General features: G+C 35.2%; 1 non-coding gene across 1 annotated transcript; it reads left to right on the top strand.

The window, feature by feature from the left end:
* Nucleotides 1-7,303: 7,303 nt before the first annotated feature.
* LOC141602888 (small nucleolar RNA R71) lies at nt 7,304-7,410 on the top strand. The gene has a single exon (XR_012524794.1). It is a non-coding gene; the product is annotated as a small nucleolar RNA R71 (small nucleolar RNA).
* The last annotated feature ends 7,493 nt before the right edge of the window (nt 7,411-14,903 follow it).

Genomic DNA, 14,903 nt, shown 5'->3' on the forward strand with positions numbered 1-14,903 from the left:
GTATCTTTTCTAACTTAAATCTGAATGAAATTTAATCAAATATAATAATATGAAAATACATTTAAATATAAAATTTTAGAACCACTTTGATTAATTTAATTAATATTTTTATTGTTTTATGTACTTTAATAAGAAATTTTAAAATTTTATAAACTTATATGCAAGCAAAGAAAAGTTTATCGCCTAATTTTTTTGATTTTTTTACAAATCACATTTATGTTTGGCAGGTTATTTAAAACAATAATAATTTAAAAAAATTGTTTTAATATATAATTTTGTTTATTAAATTCGTGAATTTGTTTTAATTTCTTTTTTTTTTTTAAAAAAATTAAACTTTATAATCTTGAATAAGAATCTTAAATGATCGTATCACATTTAAAGATATAGCATATCAAATTGAATAAAAAACTTATTTGCCATCTATGTTACAGAAATCTAAAATTAATATATTGTTAAACTATTTCATTCAAAATTTGATTTCCAACTTTATTTGTAGGATATTTTTAGAAAATTTTGAATTTGATATAAAATTTACGGAAATTTCCCGTGTACCCTCAAACTTTGCCAGATTACACATATACCCCTTATTTTATGTTTCTACATATGGTGTCCTTGTGTTTACCTTTTTCATTCCTAGAATACCCTCTGGTGAAATTTCTTCATAACGCCGTTACTCCTATAAGTAATTTGATAAGTAATTAAGTATGTTATATATGTTGTTATTCTTATACTCCCTTCATTCATAATATATCACCCCACTTTCCTTTTTTTACAATTCATTTTATATCACCCAATTTCTTATATTTCCATATGTGGTAACCCAATTTTGCCATATTGTCCTTGTTAGCCTTCATTATTTACCAATATTGCCATTGAATAGTGGGCCTATTGCAATGTTTTTTCATTGTTTATTAGGTAGTACAAGTATATATTCTTTGTTTATTGTCCACCCTTAATATTTGTGCAAATTGAAATGGGGTGATAATTTATGAATGGAGGTAGTATTATTTAAGTACTAAATGTTAGTTTATTAGACAAAATAAGGATTTAAGTATTTGATGATGAATTGATAGTGTATTAGATAACAAAAAAAAGGCGTCACAAGGCATATGAGTAGTGGCGTTATGACGGAAGTTTGTCAAAGAGTATTCTGGGACTGAAAAAGGTAAATACAGGGGTACCATATGTAAAAACTTAAAAAAAGGGTACCATATGTAATCTGTCAAAATTCTAGGGTACCATGAACAATTTACGTAAAATTTAACTTGCTGAGAAAAACAAAATTCCAAATTTTTTTCATTGAAAATAAGCGCATTATAGAGAGAAATATAGAAATTATAATAATTTACAGTCACATTTGCAAATAATGTGAAATTTTGAGAAAAGAAATGATAAATGATAAAAAAGAGAAATCATTTTAGGAAAATAAGCGATTCTTTTGTACAATAGTCTTTTTCGTGTTTTTTGGGTAAAAAAGTGACTACTTTTTTTGTTAATAGTGATCACTTTGGGGAAAAAAGACCTTTAGTTATAAAAAGCGGTCATTACTTTACCAAAAAAATGGTCACATCAGGTACGACGGTTATACAATAGAATTTGCGTAGAAAAATATACGAAAAAATGAGTACATGAGAAATGAAAATAAGAATGTCGATAAACAAAAGAAATAAAAAAAAATGTTAGGAAAACACAATTATGTTTACTTTTTGGAGAAAATGTTTTGCTGACTTCGGCAAAAAAAAAATGACGTCAAAATTATTAGTCAGGATGTAACACCCGCCATTTTAATAAATCTCATTTATTTGATTTTCGTTAAAGAGGTTTATTTTTATTTATTTTTATACTAATCTTGGTTTAATGTTTTATTTAACACCATTTTTTTATTAATTTTAGTCCTATTTTATAAATGGACCGATTTTTAATTATATGTCACATTTTTATAAAATGGGAAAACGATTCTGGTTCATCACCTTTGTGGACAGTGTTAATAGTAATTTTAATACAAAGCATTTTATACACTTTGTATTTATTAAAACTTATGAGATAATATTTACATCATCCCTTTTACTTATTGTTATTTAAAATATTTATTCTTTTAACATGGTAAGATATTTTTGGTTGAAACACCCATTTTGACCAATCAACTTAAAACTTTTAAGAAGCTTTATTTCTTATTTTAGTCTCTTATAAACCCTACCCTTTGTGTAAATCCATTAGGGTTTCTTTCAAACAAAAATCATATTCTTGCAGCTACTGCTACGTTTCATTCTTTCTAAAAAATTTACGTACGTGCTTGCCTTCTTGCTTCTTTATTTCCGTTTTACAAATAAAATCTACGTACGTGCTTGCCTTCTTGCTTCTTTATTTCGATCGACCTTCCCTCATCATCCGTTCATCATTTCTAAGGGTTTGTAGAGGAGATATTGAAGGCTAGCATATGTGGATTCGGATTCGTAACAAGGTAACTTCGACGTTACTCGGTATTACATCGATTTAATTGTTGTAGTTGTATGTATTATTGGATTTTTAATGTTTTATGATGATTTATTGATACATATGATTTTCGAAACCTTTAATTTCTGATATTTTGATATCCATAATTTATTTTGACTATGTATAATTTTATTTTGTCAATAGGGTATTTATTTTGGTTGATTTACAAGTTTTATGATCAAATCGATTGTTTTGATATTAGGGTTTTAATAATTTGTTTTTATAATTTAAACTGATGTAAATTTTTTTTTTCTGGAATTAATAGTTGACTTTAAGATACCATGAATTTTCGTGGTAATTAATTTGGAGTTTTAGTATTTATTTCGTAATTTAAAGTATTGACGCAGTTTCTGAGATTATAGCGATTCTGTTCGGTTTTAATTATGTTAAAAATACTAAATAAAATTGTAAATTTACAATATTTTAGTATAAGGCAGAGGCATGGAGTATTAGTTTGTGTATAAATTTGTAGGTCTTCAATCATTATTTTCGATTTATGGTGTATTTTACAAGTTTGATGAAAACCGTTGTTAAATCTGTCAAATATGTTCGTCTGTTTGTAAAATTCATATCACCTGTTTTTATTTCGAATTTGCAAAAGTTTAAAGAAGAGACTCCTGTTATTTTAAAGTGTAGAGTCTGTATAAAAAAATTTCATAAGATTTAAACTTACAGTTTGGTCAGAATAAATTATTTGTGAACAGCTCGTCTGTAAAACGCGTTTCTGACTTCTCTCAAAGATTCATTTTTAAAAGATATTTTGCTTTTGATACAGTAGCTAATCTTTTTCTCAATGAAGATTTATCATGTTTAATTATGTTTAAAATTATGCCTTGCCTTAAAATGTTTTCTAAATGTAGACTTATGAACTGAAACATTATGGGTGACGTTTTCTGACAGTTTTTAGAAATGAATTTTTAGACCCCTGATACTTTCGTAATTTAAAGTTTGTTAAAAAATGAAAGTTGTAGCTAAAAGCTACAGGAAACCATGAAAATTGGCCTTGCGTCATTTCGATTTTTCTGTAATTAATTATGAATTTTACAATACTGCTGTTCAGTTTTATAAACTAATATAGAACTCCGTCTCATTAAAGCCTAAGTAATAAGTCTTTACTAAAGTACCTTAAGTCAAAGGATGGTCTTTAAAGTTTAATTTCAGTAACTTAATTTATTTAAAGTCCTTAAATAAATTTTATACTTTTGGTTTTAAGTTTAAGTTTTCTAATTCGAAGAAAATAAAAGTGTAGTTCACTTACGAACCATTTGAATAATATACTATATCACTTGGAATACTTTTAAGTTTGGAATAATGAAAGTAAAGGCAAAGAATAATAAACTAAGGCATACGGGTTCTTATACAGCTATAAGATTGGGTATCCTGCGGGCGGTACAGATTGTCGTAGAGTCATGTACATGTACTTAGACTAGGACTTCGCACTGCGTGGTAAGACGTGTCCTATTATAACTTGTTGTCTAGTGAGCGAACTTGGAGTTGGTCACCTTTGCGTGACACTGAGTTCCCGAAACTAGTGTAAGATGCTGCGGTGTCAAGGAGTATAGCTAAAGTGAATATCTAGCCTGAACTATATTATTTCCATTCTATCATTTGAGGAATTTTGCTTTTAAGCATGCAGCACGTTGGTTAACGTGATTTGGTAATCATATTTTGTTACTTATGTTTTATAACATTTCAATTTACTTTGATATATTAATTGCATCTGTAACATTTATATCATGTGATATGGCTGGGAGAACATCGAGTTACTCCCCACTGATTGTGGCTGTTATGTTTATAACATGACAGGTATTAGCTTTGCTGTGGATTTTCTGTGTGAGCTAGCGAGCAGTTTGCAGATCCTACTCTGTTCTCTGCTTTCTTTTATGGTTTTTAGTTTTAACACTTTTGAGGAATTTTATTTTCGCCCTTTTATAAAAGTGGCATTTGTTTAGACTTAACCATTTAATTTTATCCTTGAGAATTTTACACATTCTCAATTTGTAACATTTAGAACTTTTATCTTTGTGTATTTAATCCCATTCGACAGTGTTTCCGCCACTGTTTTGCACTAGATTTTATAGGGGATTACACAGGAGGTTACTATCGAAAATTTAATTGTTTCGGCCAAAATAATATTTTTCCCGCAAAACTTTGTAAATCATGTAACATTTATGTAATTAAATAGTACTAAAGGTAAGATTTGAAAGAAAAAAAATTAACTTAAAAAGATTCAAATAGCTAATTATATCAACAAAGTTAACATTTAATTTCGGTGGCACATCAAAAGAACTCCACAGTTAAGCGTGCTCAGGTGAGATTAGTGTTGGGATGGGTGACCTCCTGGGAAGCCTCTCCGATGCTCACAAATGCATGACCGGCGAAACCAAATAACGTTCAAATGAATCAAGTTAACTAGCGAAACAATTACCTTGATTGTCATGGTCCCGTATATGAAAACATACCAATTGTGAAAAATAAATAAATTATTTTACGTTTTAATTATTTAATTTTCATATATATTGTTTGCCACGGGAATTATTTATTCGCCACGGGAAATTTCTTTGGCCACGGGAGTTATTAGCCACGAGAGAATTCGTGGCAAAAAATTCAATAATAGCCACGTTCTTGTTTTTCCCGTGGCTATGTCTTTGCCACGGCCACTTGCGCCACAGAAGGTATTCTCGTGGCAAAATGATTTAGCCACGAAAATTTAGCACTTGCGCCACGAATTTAGCCGTGGCCCAAGTGCTAATTTGTAGTAGTGAATGTTACGTGAGATTGCTATATAACATAACCTGACATCAAGTTTTATTCATTCAGTTTTCATCATCAAATTTTAGGGTTCATTAGCTTAGAATAGTTTCCTTCAATAAAGTTCGTACTTTGCTTTCGGATTCATCGCTTGCTCTTCATTTCGGTAATTCTAGTCCTTTAATTACAGCATTGTTTTATTCGTTTCTCTAGTTTCAGTTCTTGCTAGATAGAATCCCAAAGCCGAATTATAATTTCATGTTAGTTATTTACTTGTCTAATTTAATTATGAATTCAATAGCTTTAGTTGTTAATATTATTGCTGTTATCATCAATATGTCTAGCTAAACACCCCTTGCTAGGATGTAGGGGATCTATGGCGTAGATGGCATTAGAATAGGTGACCTCGCATTAGGGCTTGGTCGATCGACTGGCTTAACCAGTCGGTCAACTGAGCCGGTTGGTCGATCGACTGGGGTAGCTGGTCGATCGACTGACTTCGCGTCTGGTTTTGCTTTGTTTGTTTCGTTAAGTGCTTTATCTTTCAATAAGACCGAGAGGAGATTTGATAGATGCTTAAACTTGACCATCCCGTAGATCGAGAGATAGGAATGGACAATAATTAACGAATTAAAACGGCTAAATTGCTAAGATCGAGAGATAACGCGATTTAGTTTGCATTAGGAATCATTAATCAAGAACGAGAGTTAGTATTAATGAGACTTAGGGATTAGTAGCATAGGCCGAGAGGTAGCTACTATTTAACATGGACCGAGAGGACTTGTTTTCCCCATCCTTCGCGACCGTATTTCGAGACTTACCTAGACTTATGCGCCATCGAAGCTGTAGTGAACCGACCGTCTTAGCATTTCTTTTATCATTATTTACCGTTCCTATTTACTTTTATTTGTTTATTTATTTTATGTTTTTAGACTTAGTTATAATTCATATCAAAACCCCCCTCACTGTTACAATTAGACTGAAATAAAAGCAACTATAATCTCCCTACCTCCCTGTGGTTCGACCCTGTTACCACTAGCCTAGGTTAGTTTTAATAGGTATTATAAATATTATTTTTGGTACTCACAACGACGGGTATCAGGGGCTTTGCACAATTTCTTCCTTTTCACTAGCTTGCACAACTTCATCCTCAACTTGCTTCTTCGGTGCCTCATACCTTGTACCACTTCTCAAGTGAATGGCACTAACCGTTTCATGTCTAGGGGGATTACTTTGAGGTGGTAATTGCCCCTTTTGTCTTTGTGAGCTTGAAGATGCTAGTTGAGTCAATTGTGTTTCCAACATCTTGGTGTGAGCTAGAATGTTGTTGATGGTGGTGTCTTTTGCTTGGCTATCTTTTTGCATTTGAGTGAAAAATTCTTGTTGATTCTTTTGCATTTGGAGGACCGCTTTTTGGACATCAAAACCTTGGTCATTTTGGTGATTGTATGGATTTTGATTTTGGTAACCTTGGTTTTGATTGTAAAAGGGTCTTTGATTTTGGTTTCTCATGGGTGGTGGAGTGTATGTTGTTTGAGGGTTTTGAACATTTTGGCTTTTGTATGAGAGATTTGGATTGAACTTGGTGTTTTCATTGTAAAAATTTGAATAAGGGGTACCACTTTTGTAAGCTTGGAAAGCATTAACTTGTTCGGTTGTTCCCCTACACTCACTTGGGTCATGACCCAAAGTTCCACAATTCTCACATATCCCACTTGGGATTGATGAGGATGCCGTCATGGCATTGACATGATGCTTTGATGATTTTGAGTTTTCCTCAAGTCTAGCCATAGCTTGTTCAAATTTCAAGTTGATTGTGTCAATGTGAGCACTAAGTTGAGCACCCAATTGAGTAACGGAGTCCACTTCATACTTTCCTCCTCTAGTAGCCTTGCGAGGTCTACTATATTGTGAATTATGGACCGCCATTTCCTCAATCTTGTTCCATGTTTGATTGTCATCAACTTCGGTGAACATTCCATTTGATCCCATATTGAGAATGTTCCTTGAATCTTCATATAAACCATTCCAAAATTGTTGTACCAAAAACCATTCGCTAAGTCCATGGTGAGGACATGAGCGACAAACACCTTTGAACCGCTCCCAAGCTTCATACAAAGATTCTTCATCCCTTTGCTTAAAACCCGTAATTTGAGCTCTTAGCATGTTAGTCTTTTCCGGTGGGTAGAATTTTTTGTAGAAAGCTAGAGCTAACTTCTTCCAAGAATCTATTCCAAGGGTGGCCTTATCAAGGCCCTTCAACCATTGCTTTGCGGTGCCGATTAACGAAAAAGGAAATAAGACCCATCTAATTTGGTCTTGAGTCACGCCCGTTTGAGAGATAGCATCACAATAATCACAAAAGGTTTCCATATGAGAATGAGGGTCTTCACTTGGCATCCCCCCAAATTGGCTCCTCTCAACTAATTGGATGAAGGCGGACTTGGCAATAAAATTTTCGGTGAGATGTTGCGGTGTAGGAGTACCATTTGGTAGATTCTCCTCGGTGGGTATAGAGTGTGACGAGAATTTAGGCATTGTAGGTGGATTTTGTGGGATATTGTTTAATGGGTTCTCTTCTCCTTCTATTGCGAAAGGATTGACAAACTCACTAGTGGGTTGAACAACTTCACCAACACCTCTCAAATTCCTCCTAACAAGTCTCCTATTATTCGTCAAGGTTCTTTTGATTTCACGGTCAAAAGGTAACAAATCACTTTGTAACCTTCTAGACATGCAAAATATCAAACAACTCAAAAACAATTAGAATAAACCTTGAGGAGTTCTACTTCCCCAAGGTGAAGAAAGACACAACTAATAACAATAAAAGAAATCTTAAATCAATTTAAACACCGTCCCCGGCAACGGCGCCATTTTTGATCGAGGCCATTTCGTGTTCACAATTAAGTATATGTGGTCGTTGGTCAATGGTCGATACAAAACACAATTTATACTTCACAAACAACTCTACAATTAGTAAAGAGGCAAGTAAAGGTCGGATCCCAAGGGACGGGTATTGAAATGAGAATTCTATTGTAACTAGTAGTGTCTAGGGGGTGTCACAAATTGGGTTGATGTAGAAGGTTACTAAACTAAAATAACAATGAAAATAAACTAGCAAGATGAATAAAATAAGGGGTGTAAACAATTGATTAAAGGCACTAGGGTGTCATGGGATCATAGGGGAATCATGGGATATGATCATACAAACATGTTCTCAAATTATAAGCAAGCAATTATTGTTGTGATGGATTGAGTTGGGTTATATTTTACAATCCTAGGAAAGTTTGGGTCCCGGAGCCGAATCGATTAGATTGTACAACACCTACAAGTCGACTTAATCTTTCCTACTCAACACATGCATGGTCTAACAAGACTCGAGTTGGGTTATGTCTTACAAGTCTCATTAAAAAGATAGGAGATGATAGTAAATGCAAGGATTCATAGGCTTAGCATTTCATCAAATATAACATGTGCATGTATTAAGATCAAAACAAGCAAGCAAATAAGATATGAAAGCATATTAATTTAAGCATGAATCATTCCCCATGTTGGTTTCCCCTAATCACCCATTAAACCCTAGCTAAGAGACTACTCACTCATTATCATGTTGATCATGCTAGCAAGGTTGTCAATCATACCAACAATATGAAACATGATGAATAAATGAAAGTAATTAACAATAATTAAAAAGGGATTAAGAGATTATACCTACTAATGATTCCAAAATAATAATGCAAAGAATAATAGAAGAACTTGATGATTGATGGAAGGTTGTCAATCTCCCAATAAACCCAATAATCTTCTAATTACCCAAAATAAAGGAAGAACAAGAGAGAGATTAAAGAACTAAAACTTGGATTAAAACTTGATTAATACTTGATTACAATATTGAAGAGAGATTTGATTGATATTAACTACTCTAAATATTGATAAGAAGAACATGCTCCTCTAATTAGACTAATGGGGTATTTATAGTGAAAATTAGGGAGGATGCATTAGGGTTAACTAAGGGCTAAACTAGTAATTACACTTTTTAAGTTGAGCAAGGAGGACCCGGTATTTTCTGAGAGAAGGGCTTCTCTTTTCGTAGCTCGAAGAATGAAATCCGTGCTGTACAGGAATCCGTGCGGATTAGAGTCGGGACGGCCGGATTTGGGCTGTGCAATCCGAGCGGATTCAGGAGAGGGACGCTCGGATTGTTGAGGGGGAATCCGAGCGGATTCCAAGGAGGGACGCTTTCGGATTGTCTTTGGCTGGACGGACGGATTGTCTGCAATCCGTTCGGATTGTTGGTCAGCTTCAATTCTTCTTCTTTTCTTCCCTTTTCTTCATAAATTCCTTGGGGATTTCCTTGGGGACGCAAGGATCCTTTCTCAACATTGTTCTTCTACTATAATATGTACAAAGGCCTTCTAGTCTTGTCTCTTCTTGATGCTTGGTCATTGAATACAATCAATTTAGCCTCGTTTTGCCATGAAAATGCAAGATTCTTACTCCTTTCCTACCAAGGGATCAAAATCTCAAAGAATATGCAAAACAAAGAACTAGAGATAAGAAATGACCCAAATAGGCACTAAAAAGCATGGAAACAATGGTAATTCGGGGGCTAAATATGCGCCAATTACGGTCACATCACTCCTCCTAGCTCATACTTGTCAAATCTCACGGTGAGAGCCTCAAGTGCAGCAACAGAGGAGGATTCAGCAGCTCTCCTCTGGTTCCCTCTCGAATTCCCATACTCGGCCTTGTGGGTAGCTAGATCGTCAATGATCTTCCACCCCTTTGTTGCTCCCAAATTTTCAGCGAATCTTCCATTGGCTGCAGCATCCAAAATGGCCCTTTGATCGTCGTACAACCCATTGTAGAAATGATTGCACAAACTCCACTTTTCGAACCCATGGTGCGGTATGGTTCGCACCAACTTCTTAAATCGGACCCATGCTTCGTGGAAATTCTCATCTGGCCCTTGTTTAAAGCCCGTGATTTGAGCTCTAATAGCGATCGTCCTTGAAGCAGAGAAGTACTTCTTGTAGAACGCCAATGCCAATGTATTCCAATCAGTGATCCCTTGAACGGCTCGGTCCAGATCTTTATACCACTCCCTTGCAGCATCGCGAAGGGAGAAGATGAACATAGTCTCCTTGATCTGGTCTTGGGTCACGCCACCGTGGGGGGTATGGAACAATGAGTCAATAAAGGTCTCCATATGCTTAGTTTGCATCTTCATTTGCAGCTCCCCAAACTGGTTTCTCTCAACCATAGTGATGTAGGCAGGCTTTGGTTCGAACTTCCTGGCATCACCTGGTAGCTCGAACCCCTTATAAAAGTTATCGGTGTCGGCTCGAATAACTAGCTATACTTGCTTCCTCGACCATGACCGGAATTTCCGGAGAAGTAACTCGTCTCGGTGAAGAAGTGGAAACGGGCGAAGATGGTGGATTATCTTCGAACAGTTCGTTCTCGTGATAGCTTGACAGAGTACTCAGCTCTTCCTCTGTCGGTAGTATCCTTTGTGTTCGTCTCAACTCGGGCAAGGATCTTTCAAGCTCAGAGTTCAACGGTACTAATTCTCCACCCTGTGACCTGCGCATAAGAAGAAACTACAAAAAGAATATAAGAAAAGTTTAAGGAACGGATGTCCCTTAAACTAAGAAAGACTAAAAATAAAAACAACTAAAATTAGGACTATTGCCTCCCCGGCAACGGCGCCAAAATTTGATACCCGTCGTTGTGAGTACCAAAGATAAAATTTATAATCTCCTATTAAGACTAACCTAGGCTAGTGGTAACAGGGTCGAACCACAAGGAGGCAGTTGTAAATTTTAGTTGATTTATGTTCAGTCTGAGGTAGCTATTGTGGGGGTTGAATTGAATTGGTCTACAGCTAAAAGTGAACAAAGATAATAAACTAAATAAACGAATTAAACAGATAAAAGAAGGGTACTAGGATGATCGGTTCATTATAGCTTCGGCGGCAGCAAACTAAGTCGGTCTGAATCAAACCCAGGTAAGGCGGGAGATAAAGAGGTCCTCTCGGTCTACTCTTAACAAATAGCATCTTTCGATCTCGCTATAGGTCCCTAATGTCACTAATACTAACTTTCGTCCTGAAAAGTGACTAACGGTCTAAACTATACCTATCTTTCGATCTTAGCACAGTTTAGTCGAATTAATTGATGGTCAAATAACTTCCCCTATCTTTCGATCTAATGGGTCGGTCACAAAATAGGTATCTAACTGGTCGCATGCATTCGATTCATTAAACACAAGATTAAATTCAATTAAAACGAAAATAAAACCCTACGAGGTCAGTCGATCGACTGACAATGTTAGTCGATCGACCAACACGCGAGACAGCCCGTGTAAAATCTATTGCCGCCTATGCCATAAATCGCCTACATCCTAGCACTATAGAATTAGCTACTCATGATGAAAGTGATAACAACAATAAAACTAATAACGATTACTGAATTCATGCTTAAAGTAAATAACAAACAACGATAATACGATAATTGGCTTTCGGGATACTAACTAGCAAATCTATACTAATGATGAAAGTAAAACAATAAACTGGAATTAGGGCAGAAGGAATACCGAGATTTCAGAGGAATGATTAAGAACAAGAACAGAATTCCAATGCTAAAACGATGTTCCAAACCCTAATTACTCGAATGAATAAAACTGAAAGTTACTGTGTGAAACTTAGATAAAAACTTCGATCCTAAACTGAATGTTTTATGTTACGTTATATAGCAAATAACGTAACATCTTATTTCCTAAACCTAGCATCATGGGCTTGCGCTTTCTCGGTCTTCTAATTCTCGTCTGGAATAGCAATCTGGTCGATCGACTGATAAGGCTGGTCGATCGAGTGCTCCTCAGCAAACAGTAGCTTCTGGAACCCGAACATTGGTCGATCGACTGAGGGAGATGGTCGATCGACTAATGGAGCTGCTACTTGACTTCTTGAAACTCGTGGACTTGTGTTTTGGGCCTTGGATTGCGCACCAAGCTCGTTCCTTAAGTGATTCCTTTACGTCATTTGCAATGCAGTTTACTCGGGGACGGATTTGGCTTGATTTCCCGTTGAATTCTTCACATTTCTGCAATAATGTACAAAATACGGAAGTAGACGGAAATAGGGAGAAATGTAGCATAAACTACAAGAATGAGCTCTGAAATGCGTGTAAAATGGGATGTAAAACATCATATAAATAACACGCATCAATGATGAGTCATGTCATTTCAATTGAATTGAGATGAACAACTACATACAAGATCTAAATTGGATATGAAGTAGTAATCAAGTATTGACTACTCATATGATAATCACATTTGTCGTTCGAGTTTTTAAAATCTGAAAACTCCTTTTATACTTTGTTACATCCAAACGGGTTGTAGAGACAATATTGAACCCCGTTAAAGTGAACCCGGATTAACATGGTATTCGCCCATAGTCACTTGTATGAGGTGACGTCTCGAAGTAACTAGAGTGTGATGCGATTGATGGCAAGTTCAAGTGCCATAGAGTCATGTGAGATGACTAGTCGATCACATAGGCAGACTGTTAATTAGGAACGCTTTGTCGGGCCTTATGTCCGCTTATAGAGTTCTGGCAAATTTATATAGCCTGGTCGTGGCGAGAGCTACTATAGTATTCTAATGAGTCGATTCTTTTGACTAAAGACTATTCGCCTAAGGTGGCACAATTTCAGATTAACTTTGATTTGTGTTACTACGACCTTCGTTAATGGGGTCAAATGGGCATATTTTGGGTTATGATGGCTGTGGCTAGTCGAAGGGAATAAGTGCGATAGGAATTGTCCACCCCCTTGTCAGGGTTAAAAACAATATCTCAGGGCCACTCGAGGAGTAATGAACTGGAAATGCGCGGCCACGCTCGGAAGGTATCTATGGTAGATAATTCAGGTCAATCAGTTATTCTCCAGATCGAGGAAACCACTCTCGATATGATCACTTGCAAGTACGACCTGAAAGACACCTTGCATTGAGTAGGAGATAGTAATAGGACAAGAGAATTGCTGACGCACACTTGTCGAGGACAAGTGGGAGATTGTTGGAATAAGTGTCCTCCGACAATAATGCGATCACAACTGTTGATCATAATGATCACATGTTTAAATCTCATTTTAAGAATACATGTGGGATGTAATATTTTACAGTCAACTGGTCCACACATATCGGTAATGATTGGTCATCTAGAGTTTGACATTACTTCTGTAGTGCGACGGTGGTGATCAGTTGATCCCCTTAGGTCATACCTATAGGGAAATACTCTTAATTGATTATTTAATTAATCGTATGCCGATACGAGTTAATTAAATTGCTTAAAAATTGACGGATGATTTTGTGAGTAAAGTTAACGTGTCTTATTGTAATTCGATTAAACTAGATACGGTCTAAGTAATCAAATTATCTTGTTACTTAGATTAAATCATTGTTTACGAAACAATTGAAATTGAATGAATAATTTATTATAAATACAAGACGTTGTAATTTATAATTTGATAAACCATTTTGGTACAAGTAATTACGAATTACTAGTCGATTTTGTAAATGACATATTTTATGAGTATGTTGATTTTTAATATGTTAAAAATACATTACAATTTCACATGACAAGTAACATGTCACATTTGTCACAATTGACAAATGACAAAAAAATAAAATGGACCATCCATTTTATAAAAGTGCCGAAATATGGAGGAAGTTTAAGGTGTATATTGTGTTTTTATTTTTGAGTGGAAAACACAATGATAAGACCTTGCTTGTAGCCATGCAAGCCTACACTTCTTGGGAAGAAAGTTGGATCCATGCATTGGCTCCCCAATGAGCTCCTCCAACCGGTTTTCCAAGTGAGAAAAAGAGAGTTTTTCCTCTATCATTCATACACAACTTCAACATATATTTTCTAGAGTAAGAAAATGAATTCTATTCATTTTTGTGAAACATTTTAGAGATAGAAAAACTCACATAATCACTTCCTCTTGACCGAAATTTTCAAGAGCAATACAAATTATTTTGTATCAATTTTTAAGTAATACTTTTATTATTTCTAGTACAAAATAATATTAGTTGTTAAGAGGTTTCCTTGGGTATATGCTTTTGGGAGAGATTGTAAACTTGAATCTTGTTCATCCATTGTTGGAAAGCTCAAGAACTAGCAAGAAGGAGATCTTGTTGGTGCCCATAAAACCGAAATCACATAGTAAGGAAAACGATTTCTTCTTTACTTCTATATATGTTTGCATGCATAAGATTTGTAATTATTTTATGACTAAATAATTTCTCACATATATGAATATGTCAAATTAATGAGATTTTTGATTTCTAACAAGGCCACTATCGAGGCGGGCGGGATTAGGTGTTCGATCAAAAGAGCTTCCTAATACGTACCCTCACCCCTTACTCCATATCTCTGTGAACATCCGTGTTCATTGGCATCCACGAGAGTCATTCTAGACATAGAATGCTAAGGGTAACGAGTTCTTAGTGTCTATGTCATTACTTTGTGTCTTGACATGACACGAAGTATTCGAACGGTTTCCAATTTCCCATAAAAATTGGTGGCGACTCCACAAATGTAAACGCTTGTTTTCCCAAGCGATCCCGTGGGCCCCCCGTGTCCACACATT

This window comes from Silene latifolia, chromosome 9, assembly GCF_048544455.1.
Source record: "Silene latifolia isolate original U9 population chromosome 9, ASM4854445v1, whole genome shotgun sequence".
Classification (NCBI taxonomy): domain Eukaryota; kingdom Viridiplantae; phylum Streptophyta; class Magnoliopsida; order Caryophyllales; family Caryophyllaceae; genus Silene; species Silene latifolia.